This window comes from Xenopus laevis, chromosome 7L (assembly GCF_017654675.1).
Source record: "Xenopus laevis strain J_2021 chromosome 7L, Xenopus_laevis_v10.1, whole genome shotgun sequence".
Classification (NCBI taxonomy): domain Eukaryota; kingdom Metazoa; phylum Chordata; class Amphibia; order Anura; family Pipidae; genus Xenopus; species Xenopus laevis.
The window spans coordinates 33,977,234-33,991,913 of NC_054383.1; the positions used below are offsets into that span (position 1 = coordinate 33,977,234).

Consider the following 14,680-nt stretch of genomic DNA (forward strand, 5'->3'; position numbering starts at 1 on the left):
CCCATAGGCTAAAACAGCAATTCGGATGGTTTTAGATGACGAATGGTCGAAGTCTTAGTTTTAAAGAGACAGTATATGATAAATTTCGATATTCGAATAGTCAAAATTTTTTTCAAATTCGAATCAAATTTTGGCCTAGTCGAAGTAAACAAAAATAGCTTGAAATTCAATTGTTTTTACTTCGAATTTTTACTTCGACCCTTGGTAAATCTACCCCTTAGTGTTACAGGAATAAAGCCCTAAGTATAGACCTAAGCAAGCACTTGTCTGTCTGCGCAAAATTCAAGTCTGTGTCCATTTGGTGACCACCAGCGGGCTAAAGATGATAAATAATGCAGCAGATACCTGTTCCCATTATCCTGCTTTTGCAGACTGGAAGTAGATGAAGACGGTGTCTCTTTACACACCTACAAAGGCTTGGCTGAGACCGCAGTGAAATGCCTGTGTGAGCTCATGGTGTCTTTATCGCACTTCAACTTTCACAACAACATCATTGTCCTCATTGTTCCTCTAGTCAATGACAAATCCAAACAGGTAAGTATTATTTGTGTTTCTACAGGTATAGGGGCAGATTTACTAATGGGCGAAGTGACTAACGTTAGCGAAAATTTGCCAGTGTGATGTCATTTCGTTACTTTGCCGATTTATTAACGTGCGCAGGTGTAACTTCGCTAGCAAAGGAGATAAACTCTAGCGGGAATTCATCCCTTACGCCTGGCGAAGTTGCGCTCTGGCGAAGGGACGTAACTACGCAAATTCACTAAGATGTGGATTTTACTGAACGTTACCTCTTGCGCTAGACTTGCCTTCGCCACCTTAGACCAGGCGAAGTGCAATAGAGTAGATAGGAGTTCCTCAAAAAATAGTTGAAAATTTTTCAAATCCCAATAAAACACTGGTGACTTTTCATTTTTCAGGGTGATAGGCTGCAAAAGATCGTACATTTTTTTCTGGGGTAGCCGACTTACATTTCCTAACATATGGCACATAAACTATACACTGGGCTCATGTGTAGGGTTATATAACAACTCTATTTTATTTTATTAAGGTTCCCTGGCCTTGTGTAGTGTAATGTATTTGCTGCAACATATACGTCCATTCAACTTTAACTTCCCGCCGTATGCAAATTAGCCAACAATATCGCAACATCGCTTCGCTTGCCGCAGTAACGCTAGTGCTACTTCACCAGCGTTCGGCGCAACTACGGATTTTAGTGAATCAGCGTTTTCCTGGCAAATCTACGCCTGGCGAAGTGTTGTGAAGTGAGCGAAGCGGACGCTAGCGCAAATTCAACGCTTAGTGAATTGGCCCCATAGTGTTTATTTTAAAATGCTGAAATTTGTATTGCAAAGTAATTTGACTTTAAAGTAATAGGATATCCAAAATGCACTGCTAATTCAGTTAGGGATAGGAGTGCAACGTTCACCGATCAGGTTACCAATATCCTGTTATTTGGACTTAAAATTAGTGATGGGCGAATTTGCGCTTCGCCAAAAAATTCACGAATTTCGTGCGAAATTCGTGAAAGGGCTAAATTTCGCGAAACGGCGCCGGCGTCTCGTTTTTGACGCCGGCGCCGTTTTTTTTTAGCCGGCGCCCGTTTGTGACGCCGGCGCCTGTTTTTACCGCAAATTTTCGCGGGCGTTCCGCGAATTTATTGGCTGGCGGCGAATCGCGCAAATTCGCCGCAAATTCGCGCCTGGTGAATAAATTCGCCCATCACTACTTGACTTACTTAAATTGAAGAGAGCGCTCAAAAGGTATATTAATGCTGTGGTTGTTCTTTTATTTGATGACAGTACACGACATGTTTCAGCCTGTGTGCCCTTTATCAAGTGTAACTTGATTTGACTTTATCCGTTTGGTGTTACAGAAATGTTATTGTCTGTTATTTGAAGGAGTTATGTTAAAAATATAATTATTCTTATGACTTTGTCTAATTTGATATGCAGAAATGATATAATGTTCCTCCTTGAAAAAACTGCTAGATGGCAGTAGCGCACCAAGAATATCCAACACCATTACTGCATCTGTTTATTTGCTGCTCGCATAAAGTTTACGTCTCATTTATGTAAGCCCAAGGCAGCAGATTGGTTATTAGATGTTTGACTGTAAACTTGCAACACAAGTATTTTACAGTTGTTGTCAGCCCTGGGACCTTTGCTATACTGGGAGCTCTTGTTAAAGAAAAAGGGGGAATGGAATAAAAAGAGTTTGCACTAAAAAGAATAAAAATTCGCATTTTGCAATGTAATATTCCTCCTTAAACTGTTATTGCATTGCAAATTTTAATTGTAATTGCGCACTTTCAAGAAGTGCTTGATGGTGTCATAATCTTTTGGAGCAAACATAAATTTTTCAGTAAAAATGTTATTACATTTACTGTGCATTGGTGCAAACTATAACAGTCGGAAGAGGTCGCTAAACAGTTTCTGGGTTCACAAAAGCTATATTCCCATTCCTTATGAAAGGCATAACTTTTCGCATTGCGAGTAGGTTTTCCATTACCGACTTTTATTACATTCCCACTAAAGTCTATTTTAGTATTTATAAACAGCCGCGGAAGTGAATTTACTGTACCATTGCCATTGTCGTTGTTCCTTTGCACTTTATTTCTTTTTAAAGGAGATGTGATCCCAGAAATACAACTTTGTATAATAATATGTGATTGTAACTGGAAACACTATCTGTTTTATTTAATTTCTGACTTCTGAAACAGTGTAGCAGAAGTCAGCCCTCCAGCCAAGACCCCATTTATAACAATGCCTTGCATACTCCTTTGTAGGTCTGCTATCTGTTGACCTCAATAGGCAGAACCAAAAGTACAGAGTACAGCAATGGGCAGATATAGTCACTTTCAATTGCAATTACATTTACAAGTAACTATAAGCGTCACTCACTTTATTATTTTTTTTTAAAAAGTGTATGTAGAATGTATAGCCTTTATATAGAGAGTATATTGGAGTGGTGCTAAGCATTAGCCATTTCTTCTATTGGCAAGATCTTATTTGGGGTTGCCTGTCCTAATTATTCATTCGTGCTTTTTGTAAATAGATTACAGAGTCTGAGGCTTGTTGCAAAGATATATTTCTATCAGTTAAGTTTTGTTGGGTAAATTGATTATATTTGTTGCATAGAATGCAGTAAATACACTTATTTTGCAGTAGCTGAAGTCAACTCCAGGACTATTTTAGGGTTGCACCGAATCCACTATTTTGGATTCGGCCAAACCCCTGAATCCTTCATGAAACATTTGGCCGAATACCAAACCAAATCCTAATTTGCATATGCAAATTAGGGGTGGAAAAATTTTTTTACTTCCTTGTTCTGTGACAAAAAGTCATGAGATTTCCCTCCTCGCATCTAATTTGCATATGCAAATTAGGATACGGATTCAGTTCGGCCGGGCAGAAGGATTCGGCCAAATCCGAATCCTGCTGAAAAAAGGCCAAATCGGTGCATCCCTAGACTATTTTGTATGCCCTTTTTCATTTTGGGGGGTGCCCACATACCACATACTATTGTCATTCTACGGTTACTGGACATTCGACTGTTCAGTGGACTCCTGGCATATTTATGGTTAATTAATGCTGGAATACAACAGAGATTGTTCCAGTGCATCTAAAAGTTACTTAAAGTGGTTGCTCACCTTTAAATGAACTGTTAGTATGATGTAGAGAGTGATATTCTGAGACAATTTTCAATTGGATGTCATTTTTTATTATTTGTGGCTTATTTGTAGTTATTTAGCTTTTTATTCAGCAGCTCTCCAGTTTGCAATTTCAGCCATTTGGTTGCAAGGGTCCCAATTCCCCTAGTAACCATGCATTGATTTGAATAAGAGACTGGAATATGAATAGGAGAGAACCTGAATAGAAAGACGAGGAATACAAAGCAACAATTACAATACATTTGTAGCCTTACAGAGCATTTGTTTTTAGATGGGGTCAGCGACCCTCATATGAAAGCTGAATAGCTTTCAAACAAAAACTCCCATCACTTCGAAATTCAACCCTTGATAAATCTGCCCCTAGAGTTTTGCCCTTTGCCTTTCTAACTTTTATTTCCCCATTTTTAATAGGTTAAGTGGTGTGTGGTACTGTGCACCTGTTATAAAGACGGCTAGGATTTCAACTAAAAGGCATGAAAGGAATTGCTGGTTAGTAAGAGAAAAGAAGGAATCATTTGATTACAACACGTTTCCTACTTCTCTGTATTCCAATGTGTGCGCTACGTGCAGTAGATTTTAATATTATACAAGATATACAATTATGTAAGACGTGAGCAACTTTATGTGCTTTGCCAACAAACTGATTTCCTACAAACTTGGCACAGAGTAATTGTATACAGGCTTAAGCTTAGAAAAACAGGTCATTTTTGTTTGATGATTTAGAGCCCCCTCCCCTTGGAAAGTTTTTTTTGTGGTTGCCCATGCTGCAAACTGTGACTGTGTGTTTTTAGAGAAATAATGCAGAAGTTTTGGAAGAGTATATATTTTGGATGTTTTTAGGCAGCATATCTATTTTTGCTCATATTGGTCCATTATACAGATCTTTAGGAAATATGTTAAATCATCCATATTGGTCTCTCCCCGTTGAACTAAATTCCAGTTTTCCTATCATAGTCACTAGTGATGGGTGAATTTCTCCTGTTCCACTTTGCTGAAAAATCCGTGAATTTCCTGCGAAATTCGCAAAATGGCGAAAAATTAGTGAAACTCGAAAATTGACGCTCTTGTCAATTTTGACGTCGGTGTTAAAGGAGAATTCAACACATAATAAAAAAACCCTCCCCCCCTAAAAGTCCCCTCCCCCCAGCCTACCTGCCCCCTGGGCAAATGCCCCTAATTTTTTACTCACCCCTCCGTGCAGATTCTGGCATCGGAGTTCACTGGTGCAATCTTCTTTCTTAGGACTTTTTAGGAAGTTTCGACGCATGTGGAGTTGGAATAATTTCCCATTCCTGAACCACTGCCCATGCGCCGAAAGTCACGAAAATTTTCATGACTTTCAGCGCATGCGCAGTTGCTTGGGACTTGAAATTTACTCCAACTGCGCATGCGCCGAAAATGCTGTCAAGACATGAAGATTATCAGAGAAGAAGAAGATGGCTGCTGTGAACTCCGAGGCCAGAATCTGCAAGGAGGGGATGAGTAAAAAATTAGGGGCATTTGCCCAGGGGGCAGGTAGGCTGGGGGGAGGAGGGGGGGTTGGAAGGGGGGTCTACTCAGGGCAGGGGGGACGGTTTTTTTATTACGGGTTGAATTCTTTAAAGTCAATGGGCGTCCGAATAGTGTTGACGTGCGCGTCCAAAATGTTTTGACCTGGTGAATATTCTCATGAGTTACTGGATCGAGCGCAAAAACGCTGCGACTATTCGCCCATTCGATAGTCGAAGTACTGTCTCTTTTAAAAATATTTCGACTGCCTACTTCGCCACCTAAAACCTACCGAATTGCTTTAAAAGCCTATGGGAAAGTCCCATAGGCTTGTTTTCCAAATTTTTGATCGAATAAAAAGGCATTCGATCGAATGAAAATCCTTCGAGCGAATATTCGATCGAGCGCCTATTCGCCTGGCGAATATTCGCCAATTCGACTATTCGCCAGCGCGTAAATTCACCCGAATTGCCTATCCGATTCTAGTCGATTCTATTCCTCAGTTGAATTTCGAGGGATTTAACCCCTCGAAATTCGACCCTTGATGAATTTGCCCCTAAGAGTCACACAATAGGTCATTTTAATCAGAAGCCAATTAACTCCCAATATGAGGGAGGAACCCTTGTCACCTGGGAAGCAGCAGATCGTGCCCTGGTCAAGTTCTAACCCATCGCTGTGAGACAGCAGTTCCGTTGTGCCAATTATGGAGAATTATTCTCATTCTTTTACTTTACATTCATCAGTCTTCAGTTCATTAACATGTTCATATACAGTCAGTCGTTCTAGGATAGAAATGAGTCTTTCCTTGCATTTCTGTTGATATACCGTTCCTTATATTATTAGCGGTTCATACTAACCTTTGCCTTTAGATTTATACAGCCAGCCAGCGCAGGTTAATTGTATCGGTTATATATCTCAAAGGCAAGCTCAATCTGTCAATGACATTTTCTTACAGATTTCAAAAATTTGAGTGGAGGCAGTCGGAAAGCTACTCAGACAAGATAAGATTGGCTACGCGTCTCTGGCTACTATGAAAGTCATCTGTGGCCTAGTCAAGAGCAGAAATTACAATGTCCGACCAGAGGTAATTCAATATTGAACATTTATTAAATAATAAATGCTTTTCTCTTAAATGGGAACTTTATTTATTCATAAGGCCAACAAATGGAACCACTAAAACATTGTCTTGGGGTCTTGCATGGGCCCAGTATCCAATCATAAGTAAACTGGCTGTAGGGATGATGAGACTGTAGTTCTGCAGCATCTGAGAAAGCACTACTGGCCTCCTCTAGTGTAAGCAGTAGGTATCATTCTCTTACACTGCATTGCTCTAGCCCCACTAATATCTGTCTGTAGAACATGCTAAGTCATAAACTCTTATTACCAATGTTTGAGCTATATTAGGTTCTTGTTACCTGTGTATCATGCGGATGGATCATATCATTTTGCATTGTTTGGATGCGAGAGGGAGAAAGCAAAAATCATTCACACCAATTAGTCTTCACTGTTAAGGCTACATGCCAGATGTCATGCCTGGATTTGAACTATTATTATGACATGGAATTTGATAGGAATGCCAGCTGCATTGCCCCTGGGCTTCAGTAAAAGGCTTCAATAAAATGCCAGGCATTGTGATAATCTGCTTATATAAAGAATGATGCGATCCGCATCGGAGCTCACCCAGTAGCGCTGTGTTCTCCTGGTCGCAGCCCGTGCGAGATGCCGGCCACTTCCCGCCGGTATTTAGTGTAGAGCAGACAATATTCTCGTCACTATCGGCGCTGATCCAGGACACGGCACACAGACGACAGTATCAATGCAAAAGGTTGGCTTTATTTAAACACACACATGCGGTTGTGGATTACAGCGGTGGATAAACAAGGCTGTCTGATTTACGCGTTTCTTGCCGGATCCCCCGGCACTTCCTCAGATAATCTGTGATAATCTGCTGCCTGCTCACGTGTGTATGATTGTGCTAATCCCAGGTACCGCAACTCCTAATGCACTTAAAGGGATACTGTCATGGGGAAAATTTTTTTTTCAAAATGAATCAGTTAATAGTGCTGCTCCAGCAGAATTCTGCACTGAAATCCATTTCTCAAAAGAGCAAACAGATTTTTTTATATTCAATTTTGAAATCTGACATGTGGCTAGACATATTGTCAATTTCTCAGCTGCCCCAAGTCATGTGACTTGTGCTCTAATAAACTTCAATCACTCTTTACTGCTGTACTGCAAGTTGGAGTGATATCACCCCCTCCCTTTTCCCCCCCAGCAGCCAAACAAAAGAACAATGGGAAGGTAACCAGATAACAGCTCCCTAACACAAGATAACAGCTGCCTGGTAGATCTAAGAACAGCACTCAATAGTAAAAACCCATGTCCCACTGAGACACATTCAGTTACATTGAGAAGGAAAAACAGCAGCCTGCCAGAAAGCATTTCTCTCCTAAAGTGCAGGCACAAGTCACATGACCAGGGGCAGCTGGGAAATTGACAAAATGTCTAGCCCCATGTCAGATTTTAAAATTGAATATAAAAAAATCTGTTTGCTCTTTTGAGAAATGGATTTCAGTGCAGAATTCTGCTGGAGCAGCACTATTAACTGATTTTTTTTTCCCATGACAGTATCCCTTTAAGGATAGAGGAAGTGGAAGTGAAGAAAGATACAGAGGACATCACTCCCAAACAGAAGAGTATGTCCTACAAAGACAAAAAAAAAACCTATCAAGGATGCAGAGGAAGGTAATGTAAAAGTGATGCATTCAGTATCGTAGCCTCTCATATAAAATATAAAAAAAATGCAAGATTTATTCTTTGGCATCAGTTTCTTCTATATGTAGTTTGAGTGGTACTTTGGGTGCTGTTAGAAAATGCCTTAGAATGACATTATTATTATTATTATTATATAACAGAGGAATGTACATTATGAAAAGGTGTTGTCCTGTTTGGGCCACAGCTTGAGTATAACTCTGGTGTTTTTGTAAGACCACTGACTGTCAGGAGGAGCTGGGAGTTTCTATTTTAACTTCTGAAGGGACACAGACCAAAGATCTCTGAAGTCGGTGTAGTTAGGGAGATTTAATGTATGGATCTCATATTCGTTCCTCAACAGTGTTGTATATCTTTGTAGTGGAAAAAGGCAGAAGAGAAATTGGAGCGTGAGCTGCTTGAAGCAGAAGCATCCGAGAGCAAGGAAAAGAGCTGGAGTTGGTAAGAGATTCATAAGCTTTGCAAGCGAACTGCCAACCATGAGTAATGGCCCAAAAACACACATTGAAGTGCTTACATTGAGGCTTCTCTACAGACACAGGGAAATATAAACAGACACACGGGTAGGTTGCACTGCAGAACACTGGAAGGAATAATATGGTAAATCACTCCGCCAGTTAGTTCATTTTTACCGGAACTATTCTGACCAGTCTGGATAGTTTAGAAAATAATAAACATGTCAAAACAAAATATAACCAAGATATTGTTTTTTTGCAACACCAAAACAACATTTTACATGGAAAGCTGATGTTTTTTTGGGATGTGCTGTGTGTCAGTAACAAGACGTGGGTGGCAGTACATTATGGCACTTTGCACAGGCTCATAAATACAAAGGGTTAAGTGAAGTCAGTGCAAGGCTTCTCACTACAATAACAAACATTTTGTATTCACTTTCCCACAGAATACAGAAACCCTGAATATTGTTTTTTTTAGCATACTTCAGAATATTGAAGAGAGCTCAGAAATCTGTCCTACTTTCTTTAGTTTTGGAGGAGCTAGTAAGTATTTTTCCTTTGTATCTCGGTCTAAACAGCAAGAAGAAAGCTATAACTAACAGATTAAGGTTGTTTTTCTCATGCTTAAAATGGTACTGGCATGGGGATGTGGGAACGTTACCACCAGTATTTCTGGGTTGGTCAGTGCTCTTAAACACAACGTAGTACGTATCCAGTTGCATGGTAGGGTCCAAACACCCCAACAGTGGCCCACACAATGATCCTGGTCTTAGGCCTAGAGGAATTGCTCCCTGGGTAGGATGTATTAGTGATATAGATCCAGTGTACAAGTTAGAGATTTGAGGCTGTCTCCTGCCAAGTAGAGCTCTGTGTTGAGGAACCCAAGATCAGCAGAGATTGAGAATGAAGAAGGTCTGTGTGAGAAGAGTTGTGGTCAAGTATATCCCCTATTATATTGAACATAATGCATTTGAGAGTGGATTGGTTTGAAGAGTCCATCATGGTCTTGGGTAGCAGGTTCAGGAGTCTTACAGAGAAGTGGCTTGTGGTTAAAGGGGAAGTAAAGTCTAAAATAGAATAAGGATAGCTATATTTTGTATACTAAATATAAACATGAACTTACTGCACCACAAAGCCTAATCAAACAAATGATTTATGCTTTCAAAGTTGGCCACAGCTTTGTTAAACATCATGCCACATCCTGGATGGAATTAATTGGGCTGGATAGTTTTGTGTCACCTGCAAACACTGATACATTACTTACAATACCTTCCCCTAAGTCATTAATGAACAAGTTAAATAAAAGTGAATCCAATACTGAACCCTGAGGGACCCCACTAAGAACCTTACTCCAAGTAGAGAATGTACCATTAACAACCCGATCCTGTAGCCAGTTTCCTATCCATGTGCAAACGACTTCATTAAGCCCAACAGACCTTAGTTTAGAAAGCAGTCGTTTGTGGGGCACAGTATTAAACACTTTGGCAAAATCCAAATAGATCACATCTACTGCCCCCCAACTGCAGAACAGAGTTGCATGGGCTTCACAAATCATGACGCTGTCGTTCTGTATTTCACTGTAATGGTCTTAAAGCAAATAAAACATTTAGCAACTTTTTGAACAGCTCAGAAAGTATGTATTATAAAACCACAAGACATTCCATATGGGTATGCTGCAGGTATGCATACACTTTACATCTTTGCTTTGCTTTTGTTAAAGGTGAGCTCCACCCAAAAACATTTTTTTTGCAATATTCATTAACTCGAATGGTTTCTTTAAATGAAAAAAAAAAAAAAGCAGTATCTGGCTGTGAATATCCTCTGCACTCCTGTCTCTGAACACTGAAGCAGCTGAGGATGAGACCTGGAGTACTTCTGCCGTATTGTTTCAAGAGTCTCAACCAGAAAAGGATAAGCAAACACTGCTTTCAAGTGGAATTAGGTTAACAAATTATTTTAAAGCCATTTTATAATGAATGTATGTTGGAGCGTTGCTTAGAATTGTATTTCATCATGCAAGATCCCCTTTAAGCAAGCTCCTTATTAAAGCATTTAAGCTTCTGGCTATTCAGCTGCTGCAGAAGTACAGTTCACAGTGCGCTCTGGGTTAATGGAGAAAGAAATGAGAAAATGCGCCTGCAAAAAATTGTTTTGTTTACTGGGACTTCACCCTTCTAGTGTATTATGCTTCCTGTTTATTTACTGTAAAATCCGAATATAGTGGCACGTCGGAGCAGTTTAAATAGACAATACATTTTATTTAATGGCCTATTGTATGCCCAAAGCATTCGTTCTCTGCATATTGTAGGAATGAGAAGAGTCCTCTATTTTTATGCTGGAATAATCTTTTTAAATGTGATAATCTTCTTATTAGCGTTAATAAGTTGCCAGTTTTGGTGTTTTCTTCTTGTTGCTTGAAAGGGAAGCTTGTATGGAAAATATATAATAAAACAGTACTGGGTTTTATCCATTTGTTTCTGGTACCATGGTTTCTGTGTAGCAGAGGCTCTTCTAACAACTTTTAGGGAATCACAATATTAGCTTTAAATCTCTCCATTAACAGCAGTTCTGCTTCAGATCCCTTTTGCATCAGAGGATATTTGTAGCAGTTTCTACAGGTTTGTTATTAGCATATATAAAATATCTGCAAATAAAACTGCTGTGTACTCATTGCATTTAGTTGTGACATTGTGTGGTATGTGAATTTGTATTTTTTTTTCTGTATTAACCAGGTGATGTTCTCAATATTGGTCCTCTGAAATTTTACACACGCCTTTAGAAAACTCTCTATGGGCGCCATGCAGTGGGGTAACTACGGGGGAGCAGGGGGTGCGATTGGGCCAGGGCCCGCACCCCCTCAGGGCCCCCCGGTAGCTTGCGCGCCACTGACTTCTTCAGTGTTTCCGGGCATACGGAGGGGGTGGGGGCCCGGCTGCACGTCCCGCGCAAGGGCCCGCCCCCTCTAGTTACGTTACTGGCGCCATGCATGTAATTTGACTATGACCCTTTCCTCTCTATTTGTTCATCTTATTCAACAGTTATGCTATGAATAATAAATATTCGTTTTCAGTGTGCAATCTCCAAGCCTACAAGGCAGATAATCCTGATGAATTACTTTGTTGTTATACCCTTAGACCATCCTGTTCTGCATTTACAGGCACCCTTGTTTGCTCCTCCATCAACAGGGTTTATTGGGACACCTCTACAAACGGGAAAAAAGCTCATTGATTAGTTGTGGGGCACGAAATGAGTCAGGCAATAATTTAAGTACAAATTAATCTAATACTCTGCTTGGTTTTCTTTGTAACTTTGAATTAGTTATATTGGGACACGTTGCGCGTTTCTTGACTGCAGTAAATTATCTATGGGACACAGGCCGTACTGAAGCCAGACACAAGGGGGCAAGCTTTACAGAATCTAGCAGCCAAATGGGCCTGCACATGCAAGCGTGCTATGTAAAAATGACTGAGAACTCCAAACTCTTCTCATTTGACTGCACTAGAAGTATGAATTTTATATTGTGCCTCTTCCACACATGACACTATTCTGTTTAAATGATGGTTTTACTGAATTTCCTACTCTGCACAAACACTTCTGGCACAGTTATCTGGGATTTCCTATTCACTTCAGCACATGTTCCTCCAGCACCAGGGGAATTAAACCATTTTCTCATGACCTTGCACTTGAGTTAGAACCCGCAAGTCAGAGCCGTATCCTCTCCCTACTCTTTCCTTGCCTCTGGGTCAGAGAAATGGCTGTGAAAGGATTCCAGTGCCCCAGAATATTCTGCATGAGAGATTAGTAACCGTGCACCCTGTATGTGAAAGGGAAAGCTTTGTGGGAAGCACACATGGCTTAAACACAAATACAACTTATTTTACAGTCAGCTGCAGCCTCCTTTACTTGTTCTGGGAAAGCAGAAATGATAGTTTGTGAGAAAGGTATAACTGGGAGCGTTCATCTTGCTTTATACCAAAGAACTTGTCCTTTATATTAAAGCTGTGGATCTCAACAAGCAAAAGCCAATCTTAAAGTGATACCGACACTTAGGGGGTTATTTACTAAGCTCCGAATACCTGAAATTCCCCGAAAAAGTGTGATTTTTTTGATAAAATTGGACTTTTAAAAAAATCACAAATTTTTCAGAATTTATTAAACCCGAGGGCTAAAAAGCCAGGATATAAAAACACGGCATCTCAAACCTGTCGAGGTCGCATAAAAGTCAATGGGAACAGTCCCATTGATTTTTGGTTGTGTCGTGGGTTTCGGGTAATTTCACAATGTTTTCGGAGCTTTCAGGTGAAAACTCACGAAGAAATCGTGAAAAACTGAGCTTTTCATGCAAAGCAAATTTTCGGGTAAATGTAATAATAAATAATCCCGAGCGGGTTTGATCAGAGTCTGTAGCAGCCAATATTGAGATAAATTCGGACCGTGATAAATAACCCCCTAAAACTTTTTAAAATACTAATCTATATGAAAAGTTACCTATAGCTAGGTTTGCCACCTCTTCTCAAAGTTTTTACCGGCTGGTGGGGGGGGGCTGGACCAAAAAGGGGCGTTCTGTTATGCAAAATGGGTGGGGCCACATACCCTGGTGCAGAAGGGGGTGGGGCCACATAGCGCGATGGCCAGAAGGCCACAAAATAAAAAAGAGAAGTTGTAAGCGAATTGAAGGCGGGCCAAGGGCTTTTTTAAGGGTATTACAAATGAACCGGCAACTGCATTGCCAGTAAATTGGTAATACCGGCCCCGGCCTTGGCAGGTGTTTTACCGGCTGGGTGGCAACTCTACCTATAGCTCATGTTGATCTATTTTCACTGATAGTCCTGCTTTTGTCACTGTTTTGCCAACCTGGCTGTCCCTTCTCAACTTGTCAGTTAGAGCTTCTAATTCTAACAGACTTCTGCTGCACAAATATGGCAGCCCCCTCAAGAGGAAAAGGGCAGTAAGAATTCAAAGACAATGTTATGATAGATATAAAAAAAGGTTATTTTCTGGTGTCAGTATCACTTTAAGCAAGGTAAATCCCTTGTATAACTATTTAAAGGCAGAGTTATCTTACAGGCATTTTCCTTAAAACATGGACAACATAAACCCATCCAAATGGGGAAACGAAGCCGTGGAAGGATCTATAATCATATGTAGTTAAACTTGGTTTATAATTATTTTTTAATGTGATTGAAATATCTTTGAGAGATGCCTTTAAGATTAAAAGTGGATTTATAAGGAGGTGCAGTGGCCTCATGTGTAAACATAACCTCCCTGTTATGGTAGAAAGCAGGCTTGGTTTGGTCCAACGACAGACAGTCTGTGTTCCATTGTAAATTGAGATACGCTGCACAGTAATTGCTCTCGATGGGCAGGAAAGTGAAGCCAAATCCTTTTATTCTTTGGCTCATCGGACAGTTTGGTGCCTGTGCTGACTGGCTAATGCTGATAGCTGTGGATGGCATTAGCTTTTGCTCATTACTGAGATCAGTCTTTTATTGTCAAACCTTTTGGTTTTTGGCTGTGGGTTATAACATTTCATTCTATCATATATTACATGCTGTCTCTCTGTCGACTGGGAGAGGTGTTGCTGGCACCCCTTTAGGGTCAGGGCACACGCTCAGATTCAGGGAGATTAGTCGCCCGGCAACTCTTCTTCGGGATGACTAATCCCCCTGAACTTGCCGGCAGGATAGCACTCAGAGCGCTTCGTTTTCTGAAGTCACCCGAAGTTGCCTCACGAGGAAACTGCGGGCGACTTTGGAATACGAATCACTCCAAGTGGCATCCCCGAAGTAGAGGAGATTTGTCGCCAGTCGACTAAACTCCCCAAATCTGAGAGTGTGTCCTGACCTTTAGGGGCAAATTCACTAACCTCCAGAAATTCGGCAACGATGGCTTCGCTCACATTGCCACACTTCGGCAGGCGAAAATTCGCCAGGACAATGCTAATTCACTAAAATGCAAAGTTGCATCAAGGGCGCCGAACGATGGCGAAGTTTCGGTAGCGTTAATTCGGCAAGCAAGGCAAAGTTGCGCTACCGTTGGCTAATTTGCATACAGCAGAAAGTTACATTTCAATGGACGTATAAGTTGCAGCAAATACATTACATTACACAAGTCCAGGGAACCTTAATAGTATAAAATAGAGTTGTTAAATTGCCCTACACATGAGCCCAGTGTATAGTTTATGTGCCATATGTTAGGAAATGTGGGGGGAAGCCGAGTACCCTAAAAAAAAATTTACAATCTTTTGCAGCCTATCACCTTGAAAAACTGAAAAATGTTAAAATTTTTTTTGAAG

General features: G+C 40.6%; 1 pseudogene; it reads left to right on the forward strand.

Moving 5' to 3' along the window:
* Positions 1-8,552, forward strand: part of LOC108695775 — a 36,011-nt pseudogene extending 27,459 nt beyond the window's left edge.
* The last annotated feature ends 6,128 nt before the right edge of the window (positions 8,553-14,680 follow it).